At 49.5% G+C, this 13,342-nt stretch overlaps 1 long non-coding RNA gene across 1 annotated transcript; it reads right to left on the bottom strand.

The window, feature by feature from the left end:
- Positions 1-1,922: 1,922 nt before the first annotated feature.
- Positions 1,923-10,210, bottom strand: LOC140420662 (uncharacterized). The gene is made up of 3 exons (XR_011946502.1): positions 10,034-10,210; positions 6,590-7,621; positions 1,923-3,885 (listed from the first exon to the last, which is right to left on the bottom strand). It is a non-coding gene; the product is annotated as an uncharacterized lncRNA (long non-coding RNA).
- Between the last annotated feature and the right edge of the window lie 3,132 nt (positions 10,211-13,342).

Raw genomic sequence — 13,342 nt, forward strand, 5'->3', positions numbered from 1 at the left:
CCTCGGCGCCGTGAGGCAGCACTGCTAACCACTGCACCACCGTGCTGCCCCATCTGCGCTGACAATTCATCCAATCTCTGTCAAATGCTGAGTGCATTTTCAATCCATTTTCAGGGGTTCAATAATCCAATAGGGATTTCAAGTGAAACCTCTTCATCCAGCGAGTTGTGAGAATGTGGAACTCGCTACCACAGTGAGTGGTTGAGGTGAACAGCATGAATGCTGCATGAACAGCTGTATGTTGACAAGGGAGAAAGGAATAGAAGGATATGCTGATGGGGGGAGATGAAGAGGGCTGGGTGGAGGCTCATGTGGAGCATAAATACTGACAGAGACCAATTGAGCACCGACTGGCCTGGCCCAGTGCTGTAGACTCAATGGAACCGAGACAAATGTATTTATTTTAGATCCACCTGATAAAACTCTTTTCTTGGGATGGAGACATCACGGGCTGGGTCAGCATTTGTTACCCATTCATAATTGCCCTTGAACTGAGTGGCTTGCTAGGTCATTACAGTGGGGGACAGTTAAGAGTCAACCACATCTGTGTGGCTCTGGAGTCACGTGTGGGCCAGACCAGGTAAGGATGGCAGATTTCTTTCACTGAAGGACATTAGTAAAACAGATGGGTTTTTACAACAATCGACAATGGTTTCATTGTCATCATTAGACTTTTAATTCCAAATTTTTATTGAATTAAAATTTCACCATCTGTCCTGGTGGGATTCGAACCCCAGAATAATACCTGGGTCTCTGGATTACTCGTCCAGCGGCAATACCACTAGGCCACCGCCTCCCCCATACTATCCAGGATAAAATAAATGCAAAGTCATGAGACTGTCCAGAATGTACCTGTTGTATAGAACCTTGGTCAGACCGCAGCTGGAGGACTGTGTGCAGTTTTACTGCCCTTGTCGCCAGAGGGAAAGGGCAACAAAGGTTCACCAGACTTGTTCCGGGGATGGCAGGACTGCCCTTAGAGGAGAGATTGGAGAAACCTGGCCTGTATTCTCTAGTGTCAAATAATGAGAAGTGATCACAATGAAACCTACAAAATACTGAAAGGAATAGACAGGGGAGGTGCAGGTGAGATGTTTCCCCTGGTTGGGGAGTCTGGAACCAGTGGACACAATTTCAAAATAAGGGGGAAGCCACTTAGGACCGGTCTCGGAGGAGACATTTTTTTACTCAGAGTGTTGTGAATGTTTGGAATTCTCTACCCCAGAGGGCTGTGGGAGCTCAGTCATTGAGTGTGTTTAAAGCAGAGACTGACAGATTTCTAAATAGCAATAACACAAAGGGATATGGGGATAGTGTGGGGGACCCAGACTCTCACTCACTCACTCACACAGACTCACTCACTCACTCACACAGACTCACTCACTCACTCACACAGACTCACTCACTCACACAGACTCACTCAATCACTCACTCACACAGACTCACTCACTCACTCACACAGACTCACTCAAGTGGATGATCAGCCATGATTGTATTGAATGTTGGCGCAGGCTCGATGGGCTGAATGGCCAACTCCTGCTCCTATGTTCCAATGATACAAAGAAAAGTAGGAAAGTGAATTGTGAAGAGGACATAAGGAGGTTACAAGGTGATATAGATAGGTTAAGTGAGTGGAAAAAATATGCAAAATGGAGAATAATGTGGGAAAATGTGAAATTGTCCATTTTGGCAGGAAGAATAAAAAAGCTTCTTATCTAAACGGTGAGAGATTGCAGAGCTCTGAGATTCAGAGGGATCTGGGTGTCCAAGAGCATGAATCACAAAAGGCGAGTATACAGGTACAGCAAGTAATTAGGAAAGCTAATAGAATGTTATTGTTTATTGTGAGGGGAATTGAATACAAAAGTAGGTTATGCTCCTGTGAGCGGGAATGAATCCAAAAGAATCCCTCGACATTCAGGTCTGCTTCAAACACCAAACAGTTTATTGTTGTAACACCGGCGGGGAGTAAGCCTCTGGGCAAAGGCAGATACCTCTCCACTGAACAAAGGGAATCATCATCATTTATACAATTTCAAATAGTTAGTCAGCCCAACTCAGCCGGAAACGACCCAATCACAATGACTGTAGATTACACACATTGACTGGTAGACCCAATGAAAGTGGTTACTGGGCAGCAGGGAATTGCGTGATCAGCTCATGGACAGCTAGGGGGTTACTCATGAACTCATGATGCCTTCCAGACCCCCTCATCGACCATCCTTGGGTCTCGTGTATACATAACTCACTTATCTTAACCTTGTTACTGGCTGGTACCATTGTCAGAATTCCATACGAGCATCCCCCTTTGTGAGGGAGAGAGTGAGCTGACTGGTGGTGATTTAATCTGACGGTCACCACGGTCACCACACCTCAGACGAGGGACAATGTTGAGGAGGCGGGGCCTTCATGGATGGCCTCAGCCGGTACGGCAGTTGAACCCACGCTGTTGGTGTCGCTCAGTATCACAAACCAGCCATCCAGCCAACTGAGCTAACCAATCCCCTGAAATATTAGTTATTGCCTGTCTCCAATCACACCATTTAATGTTGTTTCTCAGTCCATGTCAGACAACCTGCCCCATACCTTGATCATTTTCTTCTGTGAGAAACACAAGAGATAAATTAAACAAAAGAACCATGTACCCTCCATGGCCCATCTCCATGGCAAGGTGGCATGCTTTAGGGGGATCCAAACAGAAATGGGAAGGAAACATCTTCCAACTTCCAAACCAACTTTCAATCTGTGATCCTTGTGAAATTTGAAACCAGGTATTCGCAACAAGGCTCGAAGAGCAACAGCCCACTGGAGTCAAAGTCGTGAGACCGGCCAGTCCAGCAGAGAAAACTCGACAACCATCCCCATTGACCAACTGTCAGAATGAACAAAATGTAGTCCTGGATGTAATTGAGAGTAGCAACACTAACAGCAGAATCCAACCCCTGTAATCACTTGTGAACTTGTTTGTGTCTCAGAAGCTGCGATGAATCACGGAATCCCTTCCCACATTCAGAGCAGGTGAACAAACTCTCCCCAGTGTGAACTCGCTGATGTGCCTGCAGATGGGATAACTGAGTGAATCCCTTCCCACACGGAGAGCAGGTGAATGGCTTCTCCCCAGTGTGAACTCGCTGGTGTCTCTGTAGGTTGGATAACCGAGTGAATCCCTTCCTACAATGAGAGCAGGCGAATGGCTTCTCCCCAGTGTGAACTCGACGGTGTGCCCGCAGGTTGGATAACAAAGTGAATGTCTTCCCACACTGAGAGCAGGTGAACGGCCTCTCCCCAGTGTGAACTCGCTGGTGTATCTGCAGGTGGGATAACTGAGTGAATCCCTTCCCACACTGGGAGCAGGCAAACGGCCTCTCCCCTGTGTAAACTCGCTGGTGTCTCTGCAGGTTGGATGAGGAAATGAATCCTTTCCCACACTGAGAGCAGGTGAATGGCCTCTCCCCAGTGTGAATGCGTCGATGAATCTCCAGCGCAGATGGGACTCTGAATCCCTTCCCACAGTCCCCACATTTCCATCGTTTCTCCATATTTTGGGTCTATTTGTGTCTCTCCAGGGCGGACAATCAGTTGACGCCTTGTTCACACACAGAACACGTGTACGGTCTCTTCCTGCTGTTTTTTCAGGCTGTGTAACTGATTAGAGCTCTTTCCACAGTCAGTGCTCTGGAACACTCTCACTCGGGTGTGTGTGTCTCGGTGCTTTTCCAGTCACACTGATGTTTTAAAATCTTCTCAAGCCAACAGACGAGGCAAACATTTCTCCTTCTAGATTCAAAGTCCGATGATGTTCATGCCCTGATGAATCGAGTGACTCAGTCTGATCGAGACGCTTAGTTTGAGATATCTGTCTGTAATTCCTCCTTTTCTAATATCCTGTAAAAACAATTTACAAAACACATCAGTGTCAGTACAGGACAGAAACTCAGAACACACGGGGACTTCCGGTTGCGACATGTCGGGAGCGGCCGCATATGAGGCAGCTCTCATCCGGGGACTTTGTTTTCCATCTTTTTCACCCGGTCTTTGAGGGGGTTTGGGGATATTTCAAATTTGTCAATGGGATAAAGCTCAATTACTGTGGAAATGTCCAAGAAACCAAGTTTGAAGAAGCCAGCGGGCAAAGAATTGTCATCCGATTCAGATTCTTTTCCAGGCTCATTGGAAACAAAATGGCGGCGGCTGCTGCCGAAGCGAAAGTTATAGTGTTGTCAGTTGAGATGCTCATGGGCATCTTAACAACAGCCGACTATCTCCAAGGATTTCCCTATATCAACCGAGGAGCCCCCAGCTCCTATTCAATTGATAAACGGTAAAGGGTGCAGGGCATGGGGGTGGCTCTTTCGATGAAGAGCAAGCAGATTGTCTCTTTAGAGGCTAAGATGGTCTTTTGGCTGATAATAACAAATCTCTATGTGCCAAAGTAGACGACTTAGAGAATCACTTCAGGAGACAAACTCTTCGCGTTATGGGGCTGCTGGAGGGATTGGAGGGCCCGCACCCGACTGAATACACGTCCAGGATGTTTGGGAAGATGGTGGGGAGGGTGAACAGTTGTTCCTTCCTGAGCTGGATGGGGCCCATCACTCGCTCTGTCAGACGCCTTGCCCAGGAGAGCCACCTCTGGCAATTACCGTCAGGTTCCACAGTTACCGGGATAAGGAACGAGTCCTGAGGTGGGCGAATGATCACCGTAACTACAAATGGGATAGCCATGCCATCAGGCCCCATCAGGATGTGGGGGCGGAGCTGCCAAAAAAGAGGGCGGCATTTATCAAGGCCAAGGCTGCACTTTTCATACGTGGTGTTCGGTTTGGGGTGGTTTACCCAGCACACCTCCCAGTGAGTTTTAATTCAAAAGACCACTACTTTTGAGGCGCTGGATGATGCCGATGCTTTTGTGAGGAAGCTCAGGCTCGGTATTTTTGTATTATATATGGGGTCTTGTTGTTTTTGGAGCGGGATTGTGGTTTTGGGGTCTTGTTGGGGTTTCTTGTACCAGTTTGTATTTGACTGTTTTTTTGTGGGGGTGGGGGTTTCCTTTATTTAAAGTTGGGTGCAGGTGGGAGGGGGGGGGTTGTTATGGTTACTCAGTTTTATATGCCCCGGGGGGGAGTTGCCCTGCGAGCTGAAGAAGGTAGTTAATGGGAACGAAGTGGTGGGGGTAACTGCAGCTCATTAACATAGTATAGGTTTTAGATTATGGGCTGAGTGTGTTGGTTCTGTTTGGCGTTAAGGATTGTTGAGCAAGGATTGTTGAGCTAAGGGTCTGGGGGGGTTCTTCGGGCTTTTGGTTGTGGTTTTAATGAGAGACGGGGAGATGGGGGATGGAGAGCTGGGGGATGGAGAGCTGGGGGATGGAGAGCTGGGGGATGGGGAGCTGGGGGATGGGGAGCTGGGGGATGGGGAGCTGGGGGATGGGGAGCTGGGGCATGGGGAGCTGGGGCATGGGGAGCTGGGGCATGGGGAGCTGGGGGATGGGGAGCTGGGGGATGGGGAGCTGGGGGATGGGGAGCTGGGGGATGGGGGGATGGGGAGCTGGGGGATGGGGGGATGGGGAGCTGGGGGATGGGATGGGGAGCTGGGGGATGGGGAGCTGGAGGATGAGGAGCTGGGGGATGGGGAGCTGGGGGATGGGGAGCTGGGAGATGGGGAGCTGGGGGATGGGGAGCTGGGGGATGGGGAGCTGGGGGATGGGGAGCTGGGGGATGGGGAGCTGGGGGATGGGGAGCTGGGGGATGGGGAGGGTTTATCGACAGTGACTACAGCTTGCTCTTTGCTCTGTTTTGTTGGGGGCCTGGTGGCCGACTCAGGTGGGCTCGATGCCGATACTTTTTCAGTCATTTTAGAATGATCTCTTTTGGTGGATATGGCTGACTGGGGTACGGGGTGGGTGGGGGTAAACCCTCAATCCGACTGGCCATTTGGAATGTGAGGATGTGAGGGGGTTGAACGGTCTAGTGAAGAGATCAGGGATATTCGCTTATGTGAAGAGTTTGAATGCGGATGTGGTGTTTTTGCAGGAGAGCCATTTGCGGGTCAGGATCAGACACGGTTACGGAAGTCTTGGGTGGGACAGATGTAGGTCCCAGGGGACCGCAGTGTTGATAAGTAAAAGCGTTTCTTTTTCAGCTTTTCGAATTCTGACAGATCCGAATGGGAGACACGTGATTGTCAGTGGGTCTTTCGTGGGCACCTTGATAGTCCCAGTACATGTGTCCACTCCGAATTGGGACGATCACAATTTATATTAATAAATTACTGACCTCTATTCCTGACTTGGACACACATCAGCTAATCTTGGGGGGAGACTTTAATTGTGTTTTGGATCCTAGTCTGACCGATCTATGCCCAGGTCTGTGATTCCTTCGGGTGGCCAGAGTGGTGGTGACTTTCATAAGACCATATGACATAGGAGCAGAATTAGGCCACTCGGCCCATCGAGTCTGCTCCGCCATTCAATCATGGCTGATATTTTCTCATCCCCATTCTCCTGCGTTCTCCCCATAACCCCTGATCCCCTTATTAATCAAGAACCCATCTAACTTCATGGAGCAGATTGGGGGGCAGAAATTCATACCTTGGATCCGTTGTTATAAAGGCCTCCCACCACTAGTGTTTATACAAATATGCTGAGCTCAGGTTATTTTCAGTTGGATAGGGGCACAAGGCAGTGTTGCCCACTGTCTCTGCTTCTGTTTGCCTTGGGGTGGCATGGTGGCACAGTGGTTAGCACTGCTGCCTCACAGCACCATGGACCCGGGTTCAATTCCAGCCTTGGGTGACTGTCTGTGTGGAGTTTGCCCTTTCTCCTCGTATCTGGGTGGGTTTCCTCCTGGAGCTCCGGTTTCCTCCCACAGTCCAAAGATGTTCAGGTGAGGTGGAACGGCCATGATAAACATCCCCCTAGTGTCCAAAAGGGGATGGTTGGGTTACAGGAATAGGGTAGAGGTGTGGGCCTAGGTAGGATGCTCTTTCAGAGGGGCGGTGCAGACTTGATGGGCCGAATTGCCTCCTTCTGTACTGTAGGAATTCGATAATACTATGAATAAAGCCATTGGCTACTATGTTGAGGTTTTCCGGGTGATGGACAGGGTTAGAGAGGCGAGGGAGAGAGCACAGGGTGTCCCTGTATGCAGATGATCTGCTTCTTTATATCACGGACCTAGTCTCCATGATGGATGAGATAATGAAGCTTTTGTGGAGTTTTGACTCCTTTTCTGGGTACAGAGTAAATCCGGACAAGAGCTCATATTATCTGGTGATCCCCCAGAGAGGGGGGCTGACCTGGGGATGTTGCCTTTTAACCTTGCCAGATCCAGCTTGGTTATCTGGGAATCCAGGTAGCCCACGAGTGGGCCTCTCTTCAGAAATGTCAGTTTGCTCGGCTGGTGAATGAGGTCAGGGCAGATTTGCAGAGGTGGCAACCTCCCACTGTCTTTGGCTGACAGGGTTCAGATGGTTAACATGAACATCCTTCCGAGGTTGCTGTTTCTTTTCCAATGTCTCCCTATCTTTTATCTTTCTTCACAAATCATCCAATGTTAAAATCAATACGCTGATTACTTCTTTCATTTGGGTGGGAAGGACCCCGAGGATTTGCAGGACATTCCTGCAGAGAGAGAGAGAGACAGGCTTAGCCATATTTCATCTGTTTAAGAAGGGTAGCAAGGATAATCCAGGGAACTACAGGCTGGTGAGCGTTCCGTCAGTGATAGGGAAATTACTGGAGAGAATTCTTCGAGACAGGATCTACTCCCATTTGGAAGCAAATGGACGTATTAGTGAGAGGCAGCATGGTTTTGTGAAGGTGAGGTCATGTCTCACTAACTTGATAGAGTTTTTCGAGGAGGTCACTAAGATGATTGATGCAGGTAGGGCAGTGGATGTTGTCTATATGGACTTCAGTAAGGCCTTTGACAAGGTCCCTCATGGTAGACTAGTACAAAAGGTGAAGTCACACGGGATCAGGAGTGAGCTGGCAAGGTGGATACAGAACTGGCTAGGTCATAGAAGGCAGAGAGTAGCAATGGAAGGATGCTTTTCTAATTGGAGGGCTGTGACTAGTGGTGTTCCGCAGGGATCAGTGCTGGGACCTTTGCTGTTTGTAGTATATATAAATGATTTGGAGGAAATGTAACCTGTCTGATTAGTAAGTTTGCAGACGACACAAAGGTTGGTGGAATTGCGGATAGCGATGAGGACTGTCAGAGGATACAGCAGGATTTAGATTGTTTTGGAGACTTGGGCGGAGAGATGGCAGATGGAGTTTAATCCGAACAAATGTGAGGTAATGCATTTTGGAAGGTCTAATGCAGGTAGGGAATATACAGTGAATGGTAGACCCCTCAAGAGTATTGAAAGTCAGAGAGATCTAGGTGTACAGGTCCACACAGGTCACTGAAAGGGGCAACACAGGTGGAGAAGGTAGTCAAGAAGGCATACAGTATGCTTGCCTTCATTGGCCGGGGCATTGAGTATAAGAATTGGCAAGTCATGTTGCAGCTGTATAGAACCTTAGTTAGGCCACACTTGGAGTATAGTGTTCAATTCTGGTCGCCACACTACCAGACGGATGTGGAGGCTTTAGAGAGGGTGCAGAAGAGATGTACCAGAATGTTGCCTGGTATGGAGAGCATTAGCTATGAGGAGCGGTTGAATAAACTTGGTTTGTTCTCACTGGAACGACGGAGGTTGAAGGGCGATCTGATAGAGATCTACAAAATTGTGAGGGGCATAGACAGAGTGGATAGTCAGAGGCTTTTCCCCAGGGTAGAGGGGTCAATTACTCGGGGGCATAGGTTTAAGGTGCGAGGGGCAAGGTTTAGAGTAGATGTACGAGGCAAGTTTTTTTACACAGAGGGTAGTGGGTGCCTGGAACTCACTACCGGAGGAGGTGGTGGAAGCAGGGACGATAGTGACATTTAAGGGGCGTCTTGACAAATACATGAATAGGATGGGAATAGAGGGATACGGACCCAGGAAGTGTAGAAGATTGTAGTTTAGTCGGGCAGCATGGTCGGCACAGGCTTGGAGGGCCGAAAGGCCTGTTCCTGTGCTGTACTTTTCTTTGTTCTATTATTGGGCAGCCAATATTGAAAGGGTGCTGGGGTTATTCAGAGATCTGAATTCTATATGGGGGCAGATGGAGACAGGCACTTGTCAGGGTCCAGTTTATGGGCCTTGGTTAATGCCTTGCTTCCGTTTTCTCCTATGAAATGTACCTTGAGCCCTGTGGTGGTGGCTACACTGAGGGTTTGGAGACAGTTCAGGCAACGCTATTGGCTCAGCTCAATATTGTTGTTGGCCCCTCTCTATGGGACTCACCACTTTTTGCCTACGGATTTAGATTTAGGTCCTGGAGGAGGGAAGCTCTGGATAAGTTTGGTGACTTGTTTGTGAACGGCAGGTTTATTGGTTTTGATGAACTGGTGGAAAAATTACAACTCGCGAGCTCTAATTTTCTTAGATGCATGATTTCCTACGTAAGGAGATCTCGGCGTTTCCTTTAGCACCCCTGCCGTCTCTGATGATTTGGATTCTATCTCTTGCTGACGTGGGTGAGGGTAGGATTTCAGATATCTACAGTCTGCAGAGCAAGCTCCACTGAATGAGGTGAGGAGAAAGTGGAAGGGGGAATTGGATCTGGTTTCTGTGGAGGGGGTGTGGAGTGAGACTGTACAGGGTCAACACAACCTCCTCCTGTGTTAAGTGGAGCTTGACAGGGGACATCTGACTAGGTTGTGTGGTTTTGTTCTCGGGGGTGGCAGACAGGTGAGCTTGGTGTTCTCGGGTCTGGCGAATCATAAAAGGTACCATCATTTTAGCCAGACAAATAAATGTGTCAAGCTGAGGGAGCAAAGGATGTCAATGTCTTTCAGAGAGAGAGACCTGGGCCAACCTTTGCAGAGTCTGCACCCTCCCTGGATTCACTTCCTTTCCCTTCGGTTGCTGCAAGTCACCAATTAAAGATCAGAATGAGAAAATAAATGGAAAGGGGGAGAAAATAAACTGTTTTACTCACAGACGTTGAAGACAAGAGGAAGTATCAGTCTGGGTAAAGCTCAATATTCATTCACACAAAGCCCGCGCTCTGATTGGCTGAAGGGCAAAAGTCCTTCCGGTGGCCCACTCTTTCCTTTCGTCAACATTTCAGCGGGAAGTCAGGGCGGGGGGGTGGGTCTCTGCACATGCGCAGCTGCCTCTCTGTTATGGACATGCGCATTACCGGTCGACGTTGGGCCACAAGCGGAATTGTCGGTGTTTGGAGCATGCGCATTCGGAATAATGGGCCTGTTCGTTTTGGAAAGCCCGAGCAAAACTAAGGAGGTGGGTGGAAAGATTTGGAAATACTCTGTGGAGCCGCAAAACCTGATGAATAGTTGTCAGCTCCCTGATCCTGGTTCGGGAAATTCTTTCCCAGGTCCAGGCTCAAGTTAATGCCCAAAATATTTGTTCAGTGAGTGGAGGATGGGGAGGGGAAACAATAAGGTTAGACCCCGCCCCTCATTCACTCTGACTGGCTGAAGGACCGAGTGGCTATCTCCGTCCTCTAGCCCCGCCCCTCATTCTCTCTGATTGACTGGAGGACCGAGCGGCTCTCTGAGTCCTCCAGACCCGCCCCTCATTCACTGCGTGCTGGAGGACCATGCATCTGTCTCAGTCCTCCAGTCCCGCCCCTCATTCACTCAAATGGTTGACACAGTCCTCCATCCTCATTAACTCTGACTGGCTGGAGGGCCAAGCGGCAGTCTCAGTCCTCCAGGCCCGCCCCTCATTATCTCTGATTGGCTGGAGGACCAGTCGGCTCTCAGTCATCCAGCCCCGCCTCTCATTCACTCTGATTGGCTGGAGGACCAGGCGGCTCTCAGTCCTCCAGCTCCGATCCGTTACCTGGAGACTGGGCAGCGCATTCCCAACGTAAGGTATTCAAATTCCGGCTCCAAAATCACACCCTAGCGAGTAGGCCGTGAATCCCCAAGGAAAGGTTTTTTCATTGAGCTCCGAAAATCCGGACCTCTCAGTCCACTCCCTGGAAACTAGGCCGTGAATCCCCGAGGAAAGGTCTTTACACTGACTGCTCCGAGACTCTGCCCCTCCAAGTCCGCTCCCTGAAGACATGGAGAAAGAGGCGTTAGAGACTCGGTATTGGGGAATGAGAGAGGAAAGAATGTTCTCCAGGAACTAGAATTGTCTGTTCTGAATTTCTATCCTGTGCTTACAGTGATGTCTTTTGTAAACTCCTTTTACAGGATATGAGAAGAGGAGGAATTACAGACTGAAATCTCAAACGTAACGTCTCGATCTGACAGAGTCACCAGATTCCCTGGGATCTGACTATCATCAGCCTTTGAATCTACAAGGGAAGAAGAACTGTTTGCCTAATCTGACAGCCTCAAAAGGATTTTAAACATCATTGTGACTGGAAAAGCACTAAAATCCCCCCCCCCCCCCCCCCCCCCCCCCGCATGAATCAACATTGTGCCATTCACAGCGGGGCGTGACACATGTGAACGAGACTTCCAACTAATTTTCTGACCTGGAGAGACACAAAACATGGAGAAACCGCGGATATGTGGGGACTGTGGGAAGGGATTCAATGCACCATCTCAACTTGAGATTAATCGACGCATTCACACCGGGGAGAGGCCGTTCACCTGTGCTCAGTGTCGGGAGGGATTCACTGTGTTATCCCGCCTACAGACACACCAGCGAGTTCACACTGGGGAGAGGCCGTTCAACTGCTCAGGGTGGGAAGTGATTCACTCAGTTATCTCACCTGCGGAGACATCAGCACATCAGCAAGTTCACACTGGGGAGAGGCTGTTCACCAGCTCTCAGTGTGGAAATAAATTCTCTGAGTTATCCAGCCTGCAGACACACCAGTGAGTTCACACTGGGGAGAGGCCGGAGAAAGATGGAAAACAAAGTCCCCGGATGAGAGCTGCCTCATATGCGGCTGCTCTCGACATGTCGCAACCTAAGTCCCCGTCTGTTCTTAATTTCTGCTGTACTGACACTGATGTCTTTTGTAAATTGTTTTTACAAGATATTAGAAAAGGAGGAATTACAGACAGATATCTCAAACTAAACGTCTCGATCAGACTGGGTCACTCGATTCATCAGGGCCTGAACGTCATCGGACTTTGAATCTAGAAGGAGAAATGTTTGCCTCGTCTGTCAGCTTGAGAAGATTTTGAACATCAGGATGACTGGAAAAGCACCAAGACACACACACCCGACTGAGAGTGTTCCAGAGCACTGACTGTGGAAAGAGCTTTAACCAGTTACACAGCCTGAAAAAAACATCACACCATTCACAGCGGGGAGAGACCGTACACGTGTTCTGTGTGTCAACAAGGCGTCAACTGATTGTCCGCCCTGGAGAGACACGAGGAGACCCAAAATATGGAGAAACGATGGAAATGTGGGGACTGTGGGAAGGGATTCAGAGTCCCATCTGTGCTGGAGATTCATCGACGCAGTCACACTGGGGCGAGGCCCTTCACCTGCTCTCAGTGTGAGAAGGGATTCACTCAGTATTCTGACCTGCAGACACACCAGCGAGTTCACACCGGGGAGAGGCCGTTCACCTGCTCTCAGTGTGAGAAAGGATTCAGTCAGTTATCCAGTCTGCGGACACACCAGTGAGTTCACACTGGAGAGAGACCATTCACCTGCTCTCAGTGTGGGGAGGGATTCATTCAGTTGATCAGCCTGCAGATACACGAGCGAGTTCATAGCGGCAAGTGGCCGTTCACCTGCTCTCAGTGTGGGAAGGGATTCATTTCCTCATCCAACCTGCAGATACACCAGCAAGTTCACACTGGGGAGAGGCCGTTCACCTGCTCTCAGTGTGGGAAGGGAGTCACTCAGTTATCCCACCTGCAGTCCCCACATATCCACGGTTTCTCTCACCTGTGGAGACATCAGCGAATTCACACTGGGGAGAGGCTGTTCACCTGCTCTCAGTGTGGAAATAAATTGTCTGAGTTATCCAGCCTGCAGACACACCAGCGAGTTCACACTGGGGAGAGGCCGTTCACCTGCTCTCCGTGTGAGAAGGCCATCACCACGTTATCCAACCTGCGGAAACACCAACGAGTTCACACCAGGGAGAATTAACTCAGTTGGCTGGATGGCTGGTTTGTGATGCAAAGCGACTCCAACATCAGGGGGTTCAACTCCCGTACCGGCTGAGGTTATCCATGAAGGCCCCACCTTTTCAACATTGCCCCTTGCCTGAGGTGTGCTGACCGTCAGATTCAATCACCACCAGTCAGCTCTCTCTCTCTTTCAAGAGGGCAAAGCAGACTCTGGTCCTCTGGGACTT

This window comes from Scyliorhinus torazame, chromosome 5 (genome assembly GCF_047496885.1).
Source record: "Scyliorhinus torazame isolate Kashiwa2021f chromosome 5, sScyTor2.1, whole genome shotgun sequence".
NCBI lineage: Eukaryota > Metazoa > Chordata > Chondrichthyes > Carcharhiniformes > Scyliorhinidae > Scyliorhinus > Scyliorhinus torazame.